A 19,727-nucleotide genomic window follows, 5' to 3' on the forward strand; every position below is an offset into this window, starting at 1 on the left:
TGAAGAATGATGGAGGCCACTGTGTTTTGGGGACCTTCAATGCTACAGAATTTGTTTTGGTGTTCTTCCCCAGATCTGTGTCTCGACACAATCCTGTCTTCTACGGACAATTCCTTCGCCCTCATGGTTTGGTTTTTGCTCCAACATACACTGTCAACTTATATGGACAGGTGTGTGCCTTTCCAAATAATGTCAAATCAATTGAATTTACCACAGGTGGACTCCAATCAAGTTATAGAAACATCTCAAGAATGATCAATGGAAACAGGATGTACCTGAGCTCAATTTAGAGTCTAATATCAAAGGGTCTGAATACTTCTGTATTTCTTTTCAATCATTTTAAAACCTGGTTTCGCTTTGTCATTATGGGGTATTGTGTGTAGATTGAGGAGGGAAACAAGTTATTTAATCCATTTTAGAATAAGGCTGTAATGTAACAAAATGTGGAACAAGTAAAAGGGGTCTGAATACTTTCGAATGCACTATATGCATAAATCATCAGATACATTTGTATGTGATTTTGAGAATAACATATACTTGGTTTGACCTGTATTAAGTACCATTTTCAATTCAATAAAGGCTTTCTGCAAAGTAATGAAGGCAGATTGAACCTCCGAAAGAGCCTGGTCAACCTTGGGGGCAATAGCATACACAACAGTCTCATCTGCATACAGGTGCACGCAACCAACATTGTTTTTATAGACAGTAAAAAGTACAGGACCTAAAATGTATCCCTGTGGGACAGCTTTTGTAATATTAAGGAAACTTGACTTAACACCATTAGAAAAAACACATTGGGTCTTGTCGGTCGAGTAATTTTCTAACCAATTACATGACGCCTGTTCCATACCGATTGCAGAGAATCTTTTAATCAATAAAGAGTGATCAACAATATTGAAAGCCTTGGATAAGTCAATAAAGAGGGCAGCACAGTGCTTCCTCCTGTCCATACCCTTAACCGCATAATTTAAAACCAAGGTTACAGCAGAGGTGGTGCTATGACTCGGCCAGAAACCAGACTTGTGAACACTTCGAATATATCTCGTAGCTAGGATGGATTTAAGCTGACAGTTGATTAAGGATTTTTTTTTAATTGCTAGGCAAGACAATTTCAACATTGGGATGATAATTATTTTGGTCAGAGGGGTCCCCACTTTTGTGGAGAGAGAGCACACGGGCCGCCTTCCAAACCCTGGGGATAGCACCCAAGATAATAGTCAGATTCAAAATATGTGTCAATGACCCCACAATCAGGGGAGCAGAAAGCTGCAGCAAGATAAGATCAAGGAAATCAGCCACAGTGGATTTTTAAAAGCGAGGCATCTAGCACATCACAAGCAGAGAGTTGTTGAAATGAAAACCAAGATGCGCTAGAAGGTGACTGATCTTCCATCGAGCCAACTGGAGGCTGGGGGAGGGTGGAGCAGTCGACTGACTGACCAGGGTCAATTAAACCACCATTTATTTGAAATAAAAAGCCTGCCGAGATAAAATACTAAAAGCATCACTTCTCAAATGTTTCTCCGTAATGATGCCAGAGTCTGACACAAACTTGCTTAGGCAGGGAAGGAAAGGAAATGTGTGTGCATGTGTATGCGTTCAATATACTCTATGTCTGTCTGTATGTCTGCGCGTTTCCAATATGCTTTCAAAAACAAGATTAACAAGATATTTGTTTCTGGAGTCAGACACACACTCCCATAATGAACTCAGGCAGAATTGATGATGATGAGAATGATTTCCCCCCAGACTAATACGTCTGCTAGACTTGTTCTACTCCATGCTTTCTCTGAGGCCTATACACCAGCTGTGCATGTCGTGCCCTTAAAGCGGCTCTCCTTCACCAGTTTACTGAAGGGGCCAGAGGAGCCTCTCTGTCGCTACACCAAGGGCCTCCTTCCTCTAATCGGATCAATTAGCTGCTAGATTAGATAAACAACAACCTTGTCCCCCCCAGGCTGAACATGAGAGATGTAGCTACAAACCAGCAGCATTACTACAGCTTGTCCCTGCAACAGCTGGGAAGGTATACACGCACGCACACACACACACTTCACCAGCAACCTGAACTGCACTCCTCCACTCTCCGTCTATCCTCTGCTGACCTTGCTCTGCCTGGGGTAATGGTAGTTTACAGTGTTTGGCAGGAGCACAGCACTGGAGTGAAGGAGCACTTTTTAAGGTTCAAGGCAATGTGTCACTGCTCTGCTATACTCTCATCACATGGCCCACAGACAAGAGCCTCTCCTATGTAGTGCCTGCTGTCCAGTTGGACACAGCACCAGAGTAATGGCTGGTATTGATTAGGTGGGAACGCTATAGACAATGTGAGAACTGCACTGTACTGTTATTTGTGACTTTTGCTCCCTGGTTAAGTGGTAATTCCTTGAACAATAGCAGGACTTCAGTGTCATGTCTATATACTGTATGCACAGACTCATTCCCTATAGACATTCCTATGCAAAGACTCAAGGAAATTGGTTTCATTAGGTCTTCCTGTCTACTTGTATTTAAAGCAGGACAGCAGCCCCTACATTTCCTTTTGTGGACCTTACTAAGCTCTATATGGATGCTGCAGTCACCCCCCTAGTCCCACCCTGCGGTCTCAGGACAGGAGCAATGTTTCTGTACACCAATCACTCTCTTCACAAGAAGAAACTGCCATAATCTTTCTCATTCTAGGGAGTAGACAATCCCCTGTGGCACTGTTTTCCGTGTCACTAGACTGGGTCTGGAGACCTTGTGTATCTGCCTGACCGGAAAGACCTGTTTAAAACATGTCACGCCCAGTTTGCTTCCTCTCTACATGACTTATAATTCAAGCTTTTCACAGCTGATACAGTGGTGACACAACGTGTTTCCTCCATTGAGAAAGTTGAAATTCAAATGAATATTCAACCTCATGATCATATTTCTGAATCGCTGCCCGCACTTACAGCAACTGCCAAAATAATGGAAACACTTAAGTAAATGAGGGATACAAAGTATATTGAAAGCAGGTGCTTCCACACAGGGGTGGTTCCTGAGTTAATTTAGGAATGAACCCTTTACACTCGTGGGAATTGGGTTATATGGATAGGGGGCTAAATTGAAATGTTTTTTGCAGAACACATATGAAATGCATATGCATAACCATGGTAGCAGTTGAAAGGGAACAGTTTGGAGATCATGGGAACATTATTAGACCAAAGATGAGTTCACAACAGTTCACCTGACACAAGACTGAATCCAAACGTTGCACTGTTGATGTTATGTGCATTTTACATTTACTGTACTTTTCGCCGCATTTGTTGATAACAAAATCTGAAAATACTCTGGATACATTCAGGAACATGATGAGAATAGTCCTGGAAAATGTGGGGTAGGTGCAACATAAGACAAAAAGGGCTGGCGTGAGAGGACTAACTGGTGTCTCCAAGTGGCCACACACCTGTAACGGCAGTCTAAGTCGTCCTCCTCCTCAGACGAGGAGAGGCGAGAAGGATCGGAGAACCAATGTACAGCGTGGTAAGTTTCCATGATTCAATGACAAGAAAACTAGACAAAATACAAAACAACAAACGTACTAACCGTCACAGTCCCGTGTGGCACAAACACTGACACAGGAAACAACCACCCACAAAATCCCAACACAAAACAAGCCACCTATATATGATTCTCAATCAGGGACAACGATTGACAGCTGCCTCTGATTGAGAACCATATTAGGCTGAACACAGAAACAGACAAACTAGACACACAACATAGAATGCCCACCCAGCTCACGTCCTGACCAACACTAAAACAAGAACAACACATAAGAACTCTGGTCAGGATGTGACAACACCTCTCCAAAGTGTGCACAGTTCCTAAGTCATTTCAGTGCACTTTTATGACTCACAGAAGAGTCTTCAACTATAAGGTGCTTTTTTGAGCTCTCCTAGCTGTGCGGTTGAGGAACTAGAGAAAGCACACTTGTAGTTGTTCTGTTTGGAACACGACCCTGCATCCCTGTCATCACACAATTACGGTTGTTGTTTACGCAATCCAAAACGGTCCATTATAAACTGCAATCTGGGTCAGGTGGGCATCATTTGAAAGCCTGTTCTATTGCCAACATGACTAGCTAAGTTATAAAATACGAAATTACAGTGTTAGGCTTTCACAAGGCAATTCGGAGAAACAGATCATCATTTTGGTGCGCAGAGAAAATAGTCATGAGTGCATTCAGGTGTGTGTGCCACCGTGAACTTTCTTCACAATAGACAAACAGGCTCATTCGGTTCAAAACAACCCAGCGTATGATGCCATGTCATCTACTAACTGTACATCAAACATGGTGGTCATAAACGCTGACACTGTATATGACACAAGTTTTGTGCTATGGAAATATGAAGTGCACATTTGGACTCGCGGGTGTTTGGCTTGCTTGTATGACATCAAAGTGGTATTTATTATAATCCTCAACGACACGTTTTTCAAAATACATAGAGTCCTTGTAACGGCTGTCGTCTTCCTCCTCGTCTGAGGAGGAGAAGTTTGAAGGATCAGAGGACCAATGCGCAGCGTAGTAATTGTTCATCTTATTTAATGAAGTGAACAACTCAAAATACAAAAACAACAAAGTGAAAACCGAAACAGTTCTGGTGCAGACACACAAAGACTGAAGACAACCACCCACAAAACCCAACAGAAAACAGGCTACCTAAATATGGTTCCCAATCAGGGACAACGATTGACAGCTGCCTCTGATTGAGAACCATATCAGGCCAAACACAGAAAACCAACACAGAAATAGAAAACATAGATTACCCACCCACCTCACACCCTGACCACACTAAAACAAAAGACAAAACAAAGGAACTAAGGTCAGAACGTGACAGTCCTCTTATCTTACAGTATTTCCCTCAATCAGACAACAAAACATTTGCAATTAGCGTGAGGTGCTCAATTATATGACTTTTAAAAAAAGTATATATAAATTATATATATATATATATATATATTGTTGGACATAAAATACTATAAAAACACCAGCAAATCAGTTCCAAGTGATTTTAATTTTGGAAATCTCTTCCAAAGTATTTCCAGGCTGTCACGCCTGCCCCGCTCCCCCTCCCTGGCACTCGATGGCACCAGGCTCCACTATGGAAGGCCAAGAGTTTCAAATCATCCTGATTTGAATGCTTGTTATGGGCATTTTTACACACATTCATTACACCTATTCAGTGTGCATTTACAGGTGATTAGAACGTTTGAATATTGTACTTTCAGACGCATGAAATTGTGCCACTACACACGTTCTGAACGCCTGTGTAGTAATGGGTAGTGATGGGTTGTTCGCGAACGAGTCGGCTCTAAGAGCCGGCTCTTGTAGGTGAACGTTGGGAGCCGGCTCACATATCAGAATAGCCGAATGTATTTATAATTTTTTTTAAAATTAAGATATAAATAATCAAAAGATTTCAATTAATAGAATTAACTAATTCAAAGAACGAAAAATATATTAAATAATATAGGCCTAAATGCTCAAGCAAACACACATTCGTTTTGACTGTCTGCTCAGACTAACAGCCTCACCTGTTGTTCCTGTCAATCAGACACGCAGTGTCAACCAATGAACCAAAGATGCGTGAGGGAGGGCAGAGCCAAGTCACTCACAGTCACACACTTAGCAGCCGAGGAGAGAGAGGAAGGACAGCTGTGAAAACAACAGCTGGAAAATGCCTCGGAAGCACAGCAGCATTTGGATGCATTTTAATAATGTAGACAATGTTACAGCACAGTGTAGAATTTGCCAAAACAAAATCTCATTTAAAGCCGGTTCTACGCACAACCTAAACCGGCATATGCGAGCTGTGCACCCAACTGTGAAGCTAGCTGTAGCGGAGCTTCGAGAAACTAGCGGGCCTGTTAGTGATAGTGGTGGAGCCAGTATCCACTCAGTCAAGTAGGCCTACTCCGCGACTCACAGCAACGCAGTCTTCTATGGACCAGTTTATGCCCAAATCTATGTCTGTAGCAAAACAAGGCCAAATTGATATTGCTTTGGCTAAAATGATTGCCACAGATTTCCAGCCATTTTGAATGGTTAGATGTATATGCATTTTGTTTTATATACATTAAAAAGTTACACTTTAAATGCAATTGTTTAATAGCATTCTTTTTCATAACAAACCAATGCATTTTTAAATACATTGTTGTTAAGGTAAAGTATGATTTCATTTAATAATTAAATTAGAATTGTTTTAACACCAATCATAGTCAAACTATCGCAAACTGTTTGACTTGAAAAAATACAAAACATGTTTTTTTTAAAGAGCCGTTTGGGAGCCAAAAGAGCCGGCTCTTTTTGGTGAGCTGAGCAGAACAAGCCAGCTCACTGAAAAGAGCCGGAATGCCCATCACTAGCAACGGGTACATTTCATGCGTCTGAAAGTACCACATTATAGCCCCTCCCACCTTAATTTCCGTGACTTTGACTTCTGGCCTGTTACTAGGAATCGCTTACTGAGGGAGGGAGATATTTCTAAATATGGATCAAATTGTTACAATTAGTCAATTACATTTACAGAATGTAAACGCTACAGCAAGGCGTTGGTGAGAAAAATGGGGAAAGAAATTAAAACAATTTTTCCACATAGTATTACAACTACAAAGCTGACGCTGGCTAACTAGCTTATTTTCATTGAAATAGCATGGCTAGCAATAGTCTTCTGTCTAGCCTGTAACTAATGGTTGTTACATTATGGAACAGAGCAGTAGTTATTTGTACTTTATTTGTATCATTTGGTTGAGACTAACATTAGTTTAGAAAATAATTGTTTACTTTGTGTATATTTGTTGTGTAATTGGTTGGCTTTTCTAGTTAGCAAGCTGAGATTTATTTGCTCATGTTGGCTAACTGAGCTAATGTTTTAGGAGAACAGGCTAGCTCCCTGCAGAATCTAGACAATAGCAGTAGATGTTCTGGTCCAGTTTGGCACCACATACCTATGTGAGTCAGGGTTCTCAACACTGACATTCTTAAAAAACAAGTACAGAAACAGACTGAATGCTGAGCATGACCTCAGTGTTGTACTGTCAGAAACTGATCCCAGAATAGACATGTTGAAAACTTCAACCAGCCACACACCTCTCATTAGGACTGTTTGTATGTGTGTAGGTTTTCTGGTCTACATCTGTGTGATGTGATCAATCAGTTTATTCCAGTTCAGAATAAAAAATATGTATTGTATTTAAACAGCAACAGTTCCAACCTCGACTTTCTTTCAACAATAATTTCTACAGTAAGATGTACAGTAGGCCTGATCATTTTTCATCTGTACTGATACTTAGGGTTGCACTATCAAAAAGCCTGTGTGTGTTCTGTTATACATCTGTGTGATGTGATAAATCAGTTTATTCCAGTTCAGAATGAAAATGAATTATTGTATTTTAACAGCAACAGTTCCAACCTAGACAGATTTGTAAGTGTTTTTAATGTGGGAAAATAAACATTAATATATTTTTATATGGATATTTCATTGTTATTTGTTTTTGTCTATATTGCATTTGTTTTAGGCATAAGGGCAATGAAATGTACCAATATTTATGTATAGTTATAGCATATTTTCCTAAGCTTTGGTCCCAGGAAACAGAATTTCTAATTTGGGTCCCATTCTGAAAACGTTTAAGAACTCCTGAGCTACACTCTTAGAACTTAAAAAGTTATTCAGCTGTCCCCATAGGATAACATTTTGAAGAACCCTTGTTGGTTCCAGGTAGAACCCTTTTGGTTCCAAGTAGAACCATTTTGGGTTCCATGTAGAACCCTTTCCACAGAGGTTTCTACATGGAACCCAAAAGGGTTCTACCTGGAACCAAAAAGGGTTCTACTATGGGGACAGCTGAAGAACCCGTTTGGAACCCTTTTATCTAAGAGTGTATCTAGTTGTTGTTCTAATGCAATGTCCATGTTACAGCCACAACATGATGACCATGTAGTCAAGCATCTGAAGACTAGCGAGGAGGAGAAAAGCCTGCTTTGGATGAGCAAGGAAGAACAATGAGCAATGACAAGCAGGGAGAGAGCAAGCTAGTAGTAACATTATTATTTGAATCCATATATACATATACTGAACAAAAATATAAACACAACATGTAAAGTGTTGGTCTCATGTTTCATGAGCTGAAATAAAAGATCCCAGACATTCTCCATACGCACAAGAAGCTTATTTATCTAGTTGTGCACCCTGGTCCTTCCTCCGCTGCCTCCGTAACAGTTTATAAATTCCTTTTTAGAAAACATTTGAATTCAGTCTTTGTGGTTAGGAAAGTATAGTGACTATTATTGCTTTAATTTATTCATCAAACAAATAGGGTTTTGGAAAAGTAGGTACTTTTCACAAAACAATCCCATCTGGTGGGATTGTTTTATATATATATATATCACTTGATACTTAGCTTGATACTTCAGACAAGGACAAATTATGGATTGCTAATTAAAATGAAAAAATACCTTTCTGAATTATGAAGCCTTTATGTGCTTTTTTTCAATACATAAATACTTTAAAAAATCACAATGTGACGTTAGCTACCAAATACAAAATACGCTTGTAAATATGACCATAACAAGCGTTCTAATCACCTGTAAACACACATGACCTGTAAATGCACACTGAACAGGTGCAATGAACACCAAATACAAAATACTCTTGTAAATATGACCATAAGTGTTCAAATCGTGTGTACAAAAAAATACATTTGACAATTGAAAAAAGCGAGAGAAAAATGATAATTAAGTGTTCTGGGTAAGACGATTTGAAACTCTTGGCCTTCCATACTCCCCAACATTACGTACTCCTGCCACATCATTACGCACACCTGCCTTCCCCCGTTACGCGCATCAGCGATCACTGGGCTCTCCTGGACTCTATCACCTCTGTCAATCCCTCCCCTATATCTGTCTGGTTCTCCTGCTTCAGCATTAATTGTTGTTTGTTGTTGTTTACCCGTGTGCTGACCCTGTTCCTGTTTTGTTCCCAGTCTGTTCCTGAATAAATGTTGACTCCCTGTACCTGCTTCTTATCTCCAGCGTCGGTCCTTACAGAATGCTGAAGCCATCATACGAAGCATCAGGGAGTGCCTGCGTTCCGGTTGGTGGTGACGTCGGGTCTGGGGGCCGCCACCAATGGAACCGGGGGTGCCTAAGCCAGCTCGTCGGGCTGTCACGCCCTAGCTAGCTCGTGAGGTTCTTGCCCCGCGTGGCTCGGAAGGCGCCCATCCCACGTTGGGCCTCAGCCGGATCGTCAGGTTTTTACGCCCAGCTGGCTCTTAAGGCTGCTACGCCTCCGCCGGACCATCGGGCTCCCACGCCTCAGCGGGATCAACAGGCTTTCACGCCCCAGCTGGATCGTCGGGCTCCTATGCCTCAGCCAGCTCGCCAGGCTCCCATGCCTCTGCCGGTTCGTCGGGAGTGTACGCCCAGCCGGCTTGTCCAGCGCCCGTGCCTCGGCCGGCCCGTCAGGCTCGCCCAGGTGGGACGAAGGGCAGCGCCCCTAGAGGCGGCAGGTAGCCTAGTGTTTAGAGCAAAGGTTGCAATATTGAATCCCTGAGCCGACAAGGTAAAAATCTGTTGTTCTGCCCCTGAACAAGGCAGTTAACCCACTGTTCCTAGGCCGTCATTGAAAATAAGAATTTGTTCTTAACTGTCTTAGTTAAATAAAGGTAAATGCTTGCTCCCGCTCCCCCTCCCTGGCGCTCGAAGGCGCCAGGCTCCCCAGCATTACGCACTCCTGCCACCAACATTACGCACACCTGCCTTCCCCCCGTCACGCACATCAGTGATCATTGGACTCACCTGGACTCAATCACTTCTGTCATTACCTCACCTATATCTGTCTGGCTCCCCGCTCTGTTCCCTGCTTCAGCATTAATTGTCGTTTGTCATTGTTTACCCGTGCGCTGACGATGTTTCTGTTTTGTACCTGTCTGTCCTGAATAAATGTTGACTCCCCGTACCTGGTTCTCATCTCCATCGTCGGTCCTTACACAGGCATTATAGAGAGATATATGTTGTCATGACTGTCCTGATCAGGTCAGGTTACAGGAGACCACAACCCTACAGATTATCTCTCACCCCCAACAGAGGAGGAGAGATCTAGGGGTATGAAGATGTGGGGTTTTTATGACCCCTCACGTCCATTGTAAATCTTAGGCAACAGACACAATTCCTTTGTCCTCTCACTATGGAGAACCGGCCCCAGAACATTAAACATGCAACAAATGGACTTTGGAACAATGGTTTCCGTCAGCCACAATGGTGGTAATGACGATAGATGGAATATGAAAATTAATGTCATTTTTATTTTGTAAAACATTGTAACTTTAAGAGTTTTCCTAGTATATGCTTGATGTTTATACATTGTACGTTGGGTGGAAAATGTCCAAATCAAAGAGAATGTTTTTGTAAAGATGAAATGTGAAGTTAGTTGTCTAAATTGGATCTGAGTAAAATCTAGACCTTGCCTCATAACTTGGTACGTCCAGAGAATTGCCCTAAACGTGGTTAGCCCACTTCTGACCCGAGGGTATAAGACATGTGAGTTAAGAATTAACATATCAGACTAAGTGACCCGAACTGTAGCCAAGGTCTGAGTAGTCAACGAACCCAAAACGCAACATGAGATTGAAGACAAAGGAACCTTATTCTATCTATGTTACGGAGGAGTAGCTGCGTCTAAGTGGGTGAATTCAAGCCAGACCACCCGGCCTCCACTCCCCATCGAATCATATCTACACTGTTTCATTCCTACGCTATGAGCTCTGAGCTACAGAGCTGGCTGTCTTCAGAAGACCCCTTTCAGAACAAGGGCGAGGAATCAGACCACTAAGCCAAAAAGGACACTGACATCATGAGGACAACCAGAGAGTTGCACCAGAGAAGTGCGTCATTGAGAAGCCTAAACGGTCCACGCGGAGACTACACTGAGACCTTCAACACGTAATTACATCATTATATTCTGACCCATAAGAGTGGCAGTTCGGGGCAAGGTTAGGGTTAAAATAAGCATAGCTGACAAATGCACCCAAACGTATATTTCTCTCGTGTACTTTCTCTTTTTCTCTCTCTTTTAAATCCCCATTTTGGGTAACACGCGTCATAGTGTGTTGGCCCGTTGTTCTAAGTTCTAATCAATAGCCTAGACTGTGTTTTTGTGTATGTGTATCTTTTATTATCATTTTAGCTTTCTAGTAAATAAATAATCAACTAAAATTGGTGTGGTACGAACTCATTGGTGGGACTCGGGTTTGTGCAGATTCCCGGATTATGCGACGTTCAGAATGAGACTGTAGAGGAAATTGATTAATTAGCGACTGTTGTAAAATCGATATTCTGATATTCTTTGAGTTAATTTGGGAAATGGACAATCAATATAACTAATTTTCCCATGGTGCCTCAGGTTAATGAGTTAATAATTGCCTGATTAATTTAATCATTAATTATAAACCGTTAATCATTCGATGAGCAGCAGTCGTCACATTAACTAATACAACGTCACGACAATGTGCTCGTATACAAATGTAAGCAAGGTTTGAAATTATTATGCTTTAGTCAAATATTATGTCTGTTTGGGCTTCTTATGGTCAATTTGCAGTCTACAAATTATTTGTAATTATGTTCCGGCCCACTGACCACCCGCTCAAGAAAAAAAATGGATTGCGGCTGAATCGAGTTGATGATCCCTGATGTATAGCGTATTATACATCTAAACATTCAAGGGTTTTTCTTTATTTTTTCTATTTTCTACATTGTAGAATAGTAGTGAAGACATCAAAACTATGAAATAACACATATGGAATCATGTAGTAACAAAAAAAAGTGTCAAACAAATCAAAATATATTTTATATTTGAGATTCTTCAAAGTAGCCACCCTTTGCCTTGATGACAGCTTTGCATACTCTTGGCATTCTCTCAACCAGCTTCACCTGGAATGCTTTTCCAACAGTTTTGAAGGAATTTGCACATATGCTGAGAACTTATTGGCTGCTTTTCCTTCACTCGGGTCATCTGATGCAGCACTCCATCACTCTCCTTCTTGGTCAAATAGCCCTTACACAGCCTGGAGGTGTGTTAGGTCATTGTCCTATTGAAAAACAAATGATAGCCCAATAAAGCGCAAACCAGATGGGATGGCATATCGCTGCAAAATGTTGTGCTAGCCATGTTGATTAAGTATGCCTTGAATTCTAAATAAATCACTGACAGTGTCACCAGCAAAGCACCCCCACACCATCACACCTCCTCCTTCATGCTTCACAGTGGAAACTACACATGCAGAGATCATCCGTTCACCTACTCTAAAAACACGGAGGTTGGAACCAAAAATCTCAATTTTGGAGTCTTCAGACCAAAGGACAGATTTCCACTGGTCTAATGTCCATTGCTCGTGGTTCTTTGCCCAAGCAAGTCTCTTCTTATTGGTGTCACGCCTGCTCCCGCTCTCCCTCGCCGATGGAACTGGGGGTTTCTCAGCTGGCTCGTCGGGCTTCCACGCCTTAGCTGGCTCGAGAGGGTATCTTGCCTCGGTTGGCTCGGCAGGTGCCCATCCCACGTCATGCCTCAGCCGGCTCATTGGGTTCCCACACCTCAGCTGGCTTCTACGCCTCAGCCGGCTTGTCCAGCGCCCATGCCTCGGCCGGCTCGTTAGGCTCACCCAGGTGGGATGCCGGGTGGTGCCCCTGTGGGGGGTACTATAACGCCTGCTCCCGCTCTCCCTCTCTGACACTCGAGTGCACCAGGCTGCCCTTCATTACACACACCAGTCACCATTATTACGCACATCAGCGCTCATTGGAATCCTTCACATTGTTGATTGCCCCATCTACATCTGTCTGCTCCTCTATTGGTTCCCCGTGTCATCATTATTGTTGTTTACGTTTCCCCTGTCCAGACGCTGTCCGTATTCTGTTCCTGTCCGTTGGTTATTAAATGTTCCCTTCCTGTACCTGCTTCTCGTCTCAAGCGTCTGTCCTCACAATTGGTGTCCTTTAGTAGTGTTTTTTTTGCAGAAATTCGACCATGAAGGTCTGATTCACACAGTCTCCTCTGAACAGTTGATGATGAGATGTGTCTGTTACTTGAACTCTGTGAAGCATTTATTTGGGCTGCAATTTCTGAGGCTGGTAACTCTAATGAACTTATCCTCTGCAGCAGAGGTAATTCTGGGTCTTCCTTTCCTGTGGCGGTCCTCATGAGAGCCAGTTTCATCATAGCGCTTGATGGTTTTTGCGACTGTACTTGAAGAAGTTCCACAAATTAACTTTTAACAAGGCACACCTGTTAATTGAAATGCATTCCAGCTGAGTACCTCATTGTAACGGTGTTCCTCCTCCTCTTCATACGAAGAGGAGGAGTAGTGATTCGACCAAGGCGCAGCGTTGTGATATGACATGATATTTATTTAAACAAGACGAAAACAAACTATACTTGACTAACTAACAAAAACAATAAACGATGTAGACTGACCTGAACGTAAGAACTTACATGTAACACGAAGAACGCACGAACCGGGAAAACAGACTACACAAAAACCGAACGAACAAACATACCGAAACAGTCCCGTGTGGCGCAACATACACAGACACGGAAGACAACCACCCACAACCAACAGTGTGAAAACACCTACCTTAATATGACTCTCAATCAGAGGAAATGAAAACCACCTGCCTCTAATTGAGAGCCATATCAGGTCACCCTTTAAACCAACATAGAAACAGAAAACATAGACTGCCCACCCAAACTCACGTCCTGACCAACTAACACATACAAAACTAACAGAAAACAGGTCAGGAACGTGACATAACCCCCCCCTCAAGGTGCGAACTCCGGGCGCACCAGCACAAAGTCTAGGGGAGGGTCTGGGTGGGCATCTGACCATGGTGGTGGCTCAGGCTCTGGGCGAGGTCCCCACCCCACCATAGTCAATCCCAGCTTACGTCTCCCCCTTAGAATGACCACCCTCATCTTACACCCACTTAATTTTAATGGTAACCTTAATATAAGGGGCAGCACCGGGACAAGGGGCAGCACCGGGATAAGGTAGCTCAGGACAGAGATATAGCACAGGACAGAGAGGTAGGTCAGGATAGAGAGGTAGCTCAGGATAGAGGGGCAACTCCGGACTGAAGGGCAGCTCCGGACAGAGAGACAGCTCTGGACTGAGGGGCAGTTCTGGATAAATGGCCGCTCTGGGCTGAGGGGCAGCTCATGACTGGCTGACGGCTCTGGACGCTCATGGCTGGCTGACGGCTCTGGACGCTCATGGCTCGCTGACGGCTCTGGCAGATCCTGTCTGGTTGGCTGCTCTGGCAGATCCTGTCTGGTTGGCGGCTCTGGCAGATCCTGTCTGGTTGGCGGCTCTGGCAGATCCTGTCTGGTTGGCGGCTCTGGCAGATCCTGTCTGGTTGGCGGCTCTGGCAGATCCTGTCTGGTTGGCGGCTCTGGCAGATCCTGACTGACGAATGGCTCTAGCGGCTCCTGACTGACTAACGGCTCTGACGGCTCGGGACAGACGGGCGGCTCTAATGGCTCGGGACAGACGGATGGCTCAGACGGCGCTGGGGAGACGGATGGCTCAGACGGCGCTGGGGAGACGGATGGCTCAGACGGCGCTGGGGAGACGGATGGCTCAGACGGCGCTGGGGAGACGGATGGCTCAGACGGCGCTGAGGAGACGGATGGCTCAGATGGCGCTGAGGAGACGGATGGCTCAGATGGCGCTGCGGAGACGGATGGCTCTGGCTGATCCTGTCTGGCGGAAGGCTTTGGCTGCTCCTGTCTGGCGGAAGGCTCTAGCGGCTCCTGTCTGGCGGAAGGCTCTAGCGGCTCCTGTCTGGCGGAAGGCTCTGTAGGCTCATGGCAGACGGGCGGCTTTGCAGGCTCATGGCAGACGGGCGGCTTTGAAGGCTCAATACAGACGGGCAGTTCATGCGGCGCTTGGCAGACGGACAGTTCAGGCGCCGTTGGGCAGACGGCAGACTCTGGCCGGCTGAGACGCACTGTAGGCCTGGTACGTGGTGCCGGAACTGGAGGCACCGGACTGGAGACACGCACTTCAAGCCTAGTGCGGGGAGCAGGGACAGGGCACACTGACCTCTCGAAGCGCACTATAGGCCTGGTGCGTGGTACCGGCACTGGTGGCACCGGGCTGAGTGCACGCACATCAGGACGAGTACGGGGAGAAGGAACAGTGCGTACAGGGCTCTGGAGACGCACAGGAGGCTTAGTGCGTGGTGCCGGAACTGGAGGCACTGGGCTGGAGACACGCACCATAGGGAGAGTGCGTGGAGGAGGAACAGGGCTCTGAAAACGCACTGGAAGCCTGGTGCGTGGTGTAGGCACTGGTGGTACTGGGCTGGGGCGGGGAGGTAGCGCCGGAAATACCGGACCGTGCAAGCGTACTGGCTCCCTTGAGCATTGAGCCTGCCCAACCTTACCTGGTTGAATGCTCCCCGTCGCCCGACCAGTGCGGGGAGGTGGAATAACCCGCACCGGGCTATGTAGGCGAACCGGGGACACCATGCGTAAGGCTGGTGCCATGTAAGCCGGCCCGAGGAGACGTACTGGTGGCCAGATATGTAGGGCCGGCTTCATGACATCCGGCTCAACGCTCAATCTAGCCCTACCAGTGCGGGGAGGTGGAATAACCCGCACCGGGCTATGCACACGTACAGGAGACACCGTGCGCTCTACTGCGTAACACGGTGTTCGCCCGTACTCCCGCTCTCCACGGTTAGCCTGTGAAGTGGGCGCAGGTCTCCTACCTGCCCTTGGCCCACTACCTCTTAGCCCCCCCCCAAGAAATTTTGGGGTAGTACTCACGGGCTTTTCGGGCTTCCGTGCTAGACGCGTCCCCTCATAACGCCGGTTTTGGGCTTGATTCTCCGGCCTCCAGCCTTGCTTCCTTGCTGCCTCCTCATATCGCCGCCTCTCAGCTTTAGCTGCCTCCAGCTCCTCTTTGGGGCGGCGATATTCTCCTGGCTGCGCCCAGGGTCCTTTGCCTTCTAGGTCTTCCTCCCATGTCCATTTCTCCAAATAATTCAGCCTCTCCTGTTGTTGCTGCTTGGTCCTGGATTGGTGGGTGGTTCTGTAACGGTGTTCCTCCTCCTCTTCATACGAAGAGGAGGAGTAGTGATTCGACCAAGGCGCAGCGTTGTGATATGACATGATATTTATTTAAACAAGACGAAAACAAACTATACTTGACTAACTAACAAAAACAATAAACGATGTAGACTGACCTGAACGTAAGAACTTACATGTAACACGAAGAACGCACGAACCGGGAAAACAGACTACACAAAAACCGAACGAACAAACATACCGAAACAGTCCCGTGTGGCGCAACATACACAGACACGGAAGACAACCACCCACAACCAACAGTGTGAAAACACCTACCTTAATATGACTCTCAATCAGAGGAAATGAAAACCACCTGCCTCTAATTGAGAGCCATATCAGGTCACCCTTTAAACCAACATAGAAACAGAAAACATAGACTGCCCACCCAAACTCACATCCTGACCAACTAACACATACAAAACTAACAGAAAACAGGTCAGGAACGTGACACTCATGAAGCTGGTTGAGAGAATGCCAAGCGTGTGCAAAGATGTCATCAAGGCAACGGGTGGCAACGTTGAAGAATCTCAAGTATAAAATATACACTGCTCAAAAAAATAAAGGGAACACTTAAACAACACAATGTAACTCCAAGTCAATCACACTTCTGTGAAATCAAACTGTCCACTTAGGAAGCAACACTGATTGACAATAAATTTCACATGCTGTTGTGCAAATGGAATAGACAACAGGTGGAAATTATAGGCAATTAGCAAGACACCCCCAATAAAGGAGTGGTTCTGCAGGTGGTGACCACAGACCACTTCTCAGTTCCTATGCTTCCTGGCTGATGTTTTGGTCACTTTTGAATGCTGGCGGTGCTTTCACTCTAGTGGTAGCATGAGACGGAGTCTACAACCCACACAAGTGGCTCAGGTAGTGCAGCTCATCCAGGATGGCACATCAATGTGAGCTGTGGCAAGAAGGAACCTGAATCCAATTGAGCACATCTGGGACATCATGTCTCGCTCCATCCGCCAACGCCACGTTGTACCACAGACTGTCCAGGAGTTGGCGGATGCTTTAGTCCAGGTCTGGGCGGAGATCCCTCAGGAGACCATCCGCCACCTCATCAGGTACATGCCCAGGCGTTGTAGGGAGGTCATACAGGCACGTGGAGGCCACACACACTACTGAGCCTCATTTTGACTTGTTTTAAGGACATTACATCAAAGTTGGATCAGCCTGTAGTGTGACTCCAAATCCAGACCTCCATGGGTTGATCAATTTGATTTCCATTGATAATTTTTGTGTGATTTTGTTGTCAGCACATTCAACTATGTAAAGAAAAAAGTATTCAATAAGAATAGTTCATTCATTCAGATCTAGGATGTGTTATTTTAGTGTTCCCTTTATTTTTTGAGCAGTGTATATATATCATACACACACACATTTTTGTAATAATGACAATTTCAACAATACTGAATGAACAATGAACACTTTTATTTTAACTTAAAATAATACATAAATAAAATCAATTTAGTCTCAAATAACATGAGAACATATGTTAAAACGAACCACCAGCTTTCATGGTTCTTCAATATTCCCAGTTAAGAAGTTTTAGGTTGTAGTGCAGAGCAGAGCTTGTCTGCATGGTCCCCTGTCAGTCTGCTCCTCCGCGAAACACAGACCTTATTTGAAGTAGATCAAGACATTCTCTATGGAAGACATGAACGGTAAAATAACGAAGGAACCCCTTTCAAGTTCAGCCGCAAGTTATTACAGGAATTATAACGCGTCGACTATTTCTCTCTAAACCATATACCTTTGACTAATCCGGAAACTATCACCTCGAAAACAAAACGTTTATTCCGTTCCGTATTTTATCTAACGGGTGGCATCCATGAGTCTAAATATTCCTGTTACATTGCACAACCTTCAATGTTATGTCATAATTACGTAAAATTCTGGCAAATTAGTTAGTAAAGAGCCAGGTGGCCCAAACTGTTGCATATACCCTGACTCTGCGTGCAATGAACGCAAGAGAAATTACACAATTTCACCTGGTTAATATTGCCTGCTAACCTGGATTTCTTTTAGCTAAATATGCAGGTTTAAAAATATATACTTGTGTATTGATTTTAAGAAAGGCATTGATGTTTATGGTTAAGTACACATTGGAGCAATGACAGTCATTGATTGATTGTTTTTTATAAGATAAGTTTAATGCTAGCTAGCAACTTACCTTAGCTTACTGCATTCGCGTAACAGGCAGACTACTCGTGGAGTGCAATGTAATCAGGTGTTAGAGAATTGGACTAGTTAACTGTAAGGTTGCAAGATTGGATCCCCCGAGCTGACAAGGTTAAAAATCTGTCGTGCAGCCCCTGAACGAGGCAGAACGTTCCTAGGCCATCATTGAAAATAAGAAAGTGTTCTTAACGGACTTGCCGAGTTAAATAAAGATTAAATAAAGGTGTAAAAAAAATTGTTATGAAAACTTGAAATCGGCCCTAATTAATCGGCCATTCCGATTAATCGGTCGACCTCTAGTACATACCATGGCTATTCCCCCATAGGATGACAATGTAACCATCCACCTGACACGAGTGATCAATGAATGTTTTGATGAGCATGAAAACAATGTAAACCATATGCCATGGCCATCTCAGTCACCAGATTTCAACCTAATGTCACACTTATTGGAGATAGTGAAATGTTTTCAGAGACAGCGATTTCCACCAAATTGCGGAATTTCCCATGGAAGATTGGTGTCACATCCTTCCAATAGAGTTCCAGACACTTGTAGAATCTATGCGAAGGTGCATTGAAGTTGTTCTGGCTCGTGGTGGCCCCAACGCCCTACTAAGACACTATGTTGGTGTTTACTTTATTTTGGCCTTTAGCTGTACATTCATATAGGGATTACGGGTAGTGTTATAACACAGGCATCAATATTCTGTAATAATCCAGATCTACTTAGAAGTAAGGAAAACAAAAGCTATGATTTATTTCCATTATGATATGAGAACACTGAGCCCAAATGGAAGTTTCAAGTGTGCTGCAAGCGGTTGCTAAGCTACCAATGGGATTCACAATCAACTCATATCGGCAGAGAGGGCATGAGAGAGGGCATATGAGAGAGAGAGAGGGCATATGAGAGAGAGAGAGAGAGAGAGAGAGAGAGAGAGAGAGAGAGAGAGAGAGAGAGAGAGAGAGAGAGAGAGAGAGAGAGAGAGAGAGAGAGAGAGAGAGAGAGAGAGAGAGAGAGAGACGAGTGCTGATGAGGACAAAGCACATAGTATCTCTGCATTCACCATAAAGTTGACAGTAATTTGAGATTTAGCTACAGGGCTTTGAGCATGTTTTCCTGGTTTTCCTGGAATGTTTTCCTGGATGCACAGTACTGGAACACCCAAGGCTATGTGAAATGTGGATTAAAATCAAATCAAATCTATAATTTACAAGAGTTACATTTATGGATACAGAACACTGCTATGGAATATGCTGTAATGGATACACAGAAAGCACATTATTATGTATGAAATCTCTTTTATAGTCAAGAGTTGTTGCCGTTTGCAATAAGACAATCTCTCTCGCTATGTGTGGTCATTCAATGTAAATTGGCAGGATACAGCC

This window comes from Salvelinus namaycush, chromosome 28 (assembly GCF_016432855.1).
Source record: "Salvelinus namaycush isolate Seneca chromosome 28, SaNama_1.0, whole genome shotgun sequence".
In the NCBI taxonomy this organism is placed as follows: Eukaryota; Metazoa; Chordata; class Actinopteri; order Salmoniformes; family Salmonidae; genus Salvelinus; species Salvelinus namaycush.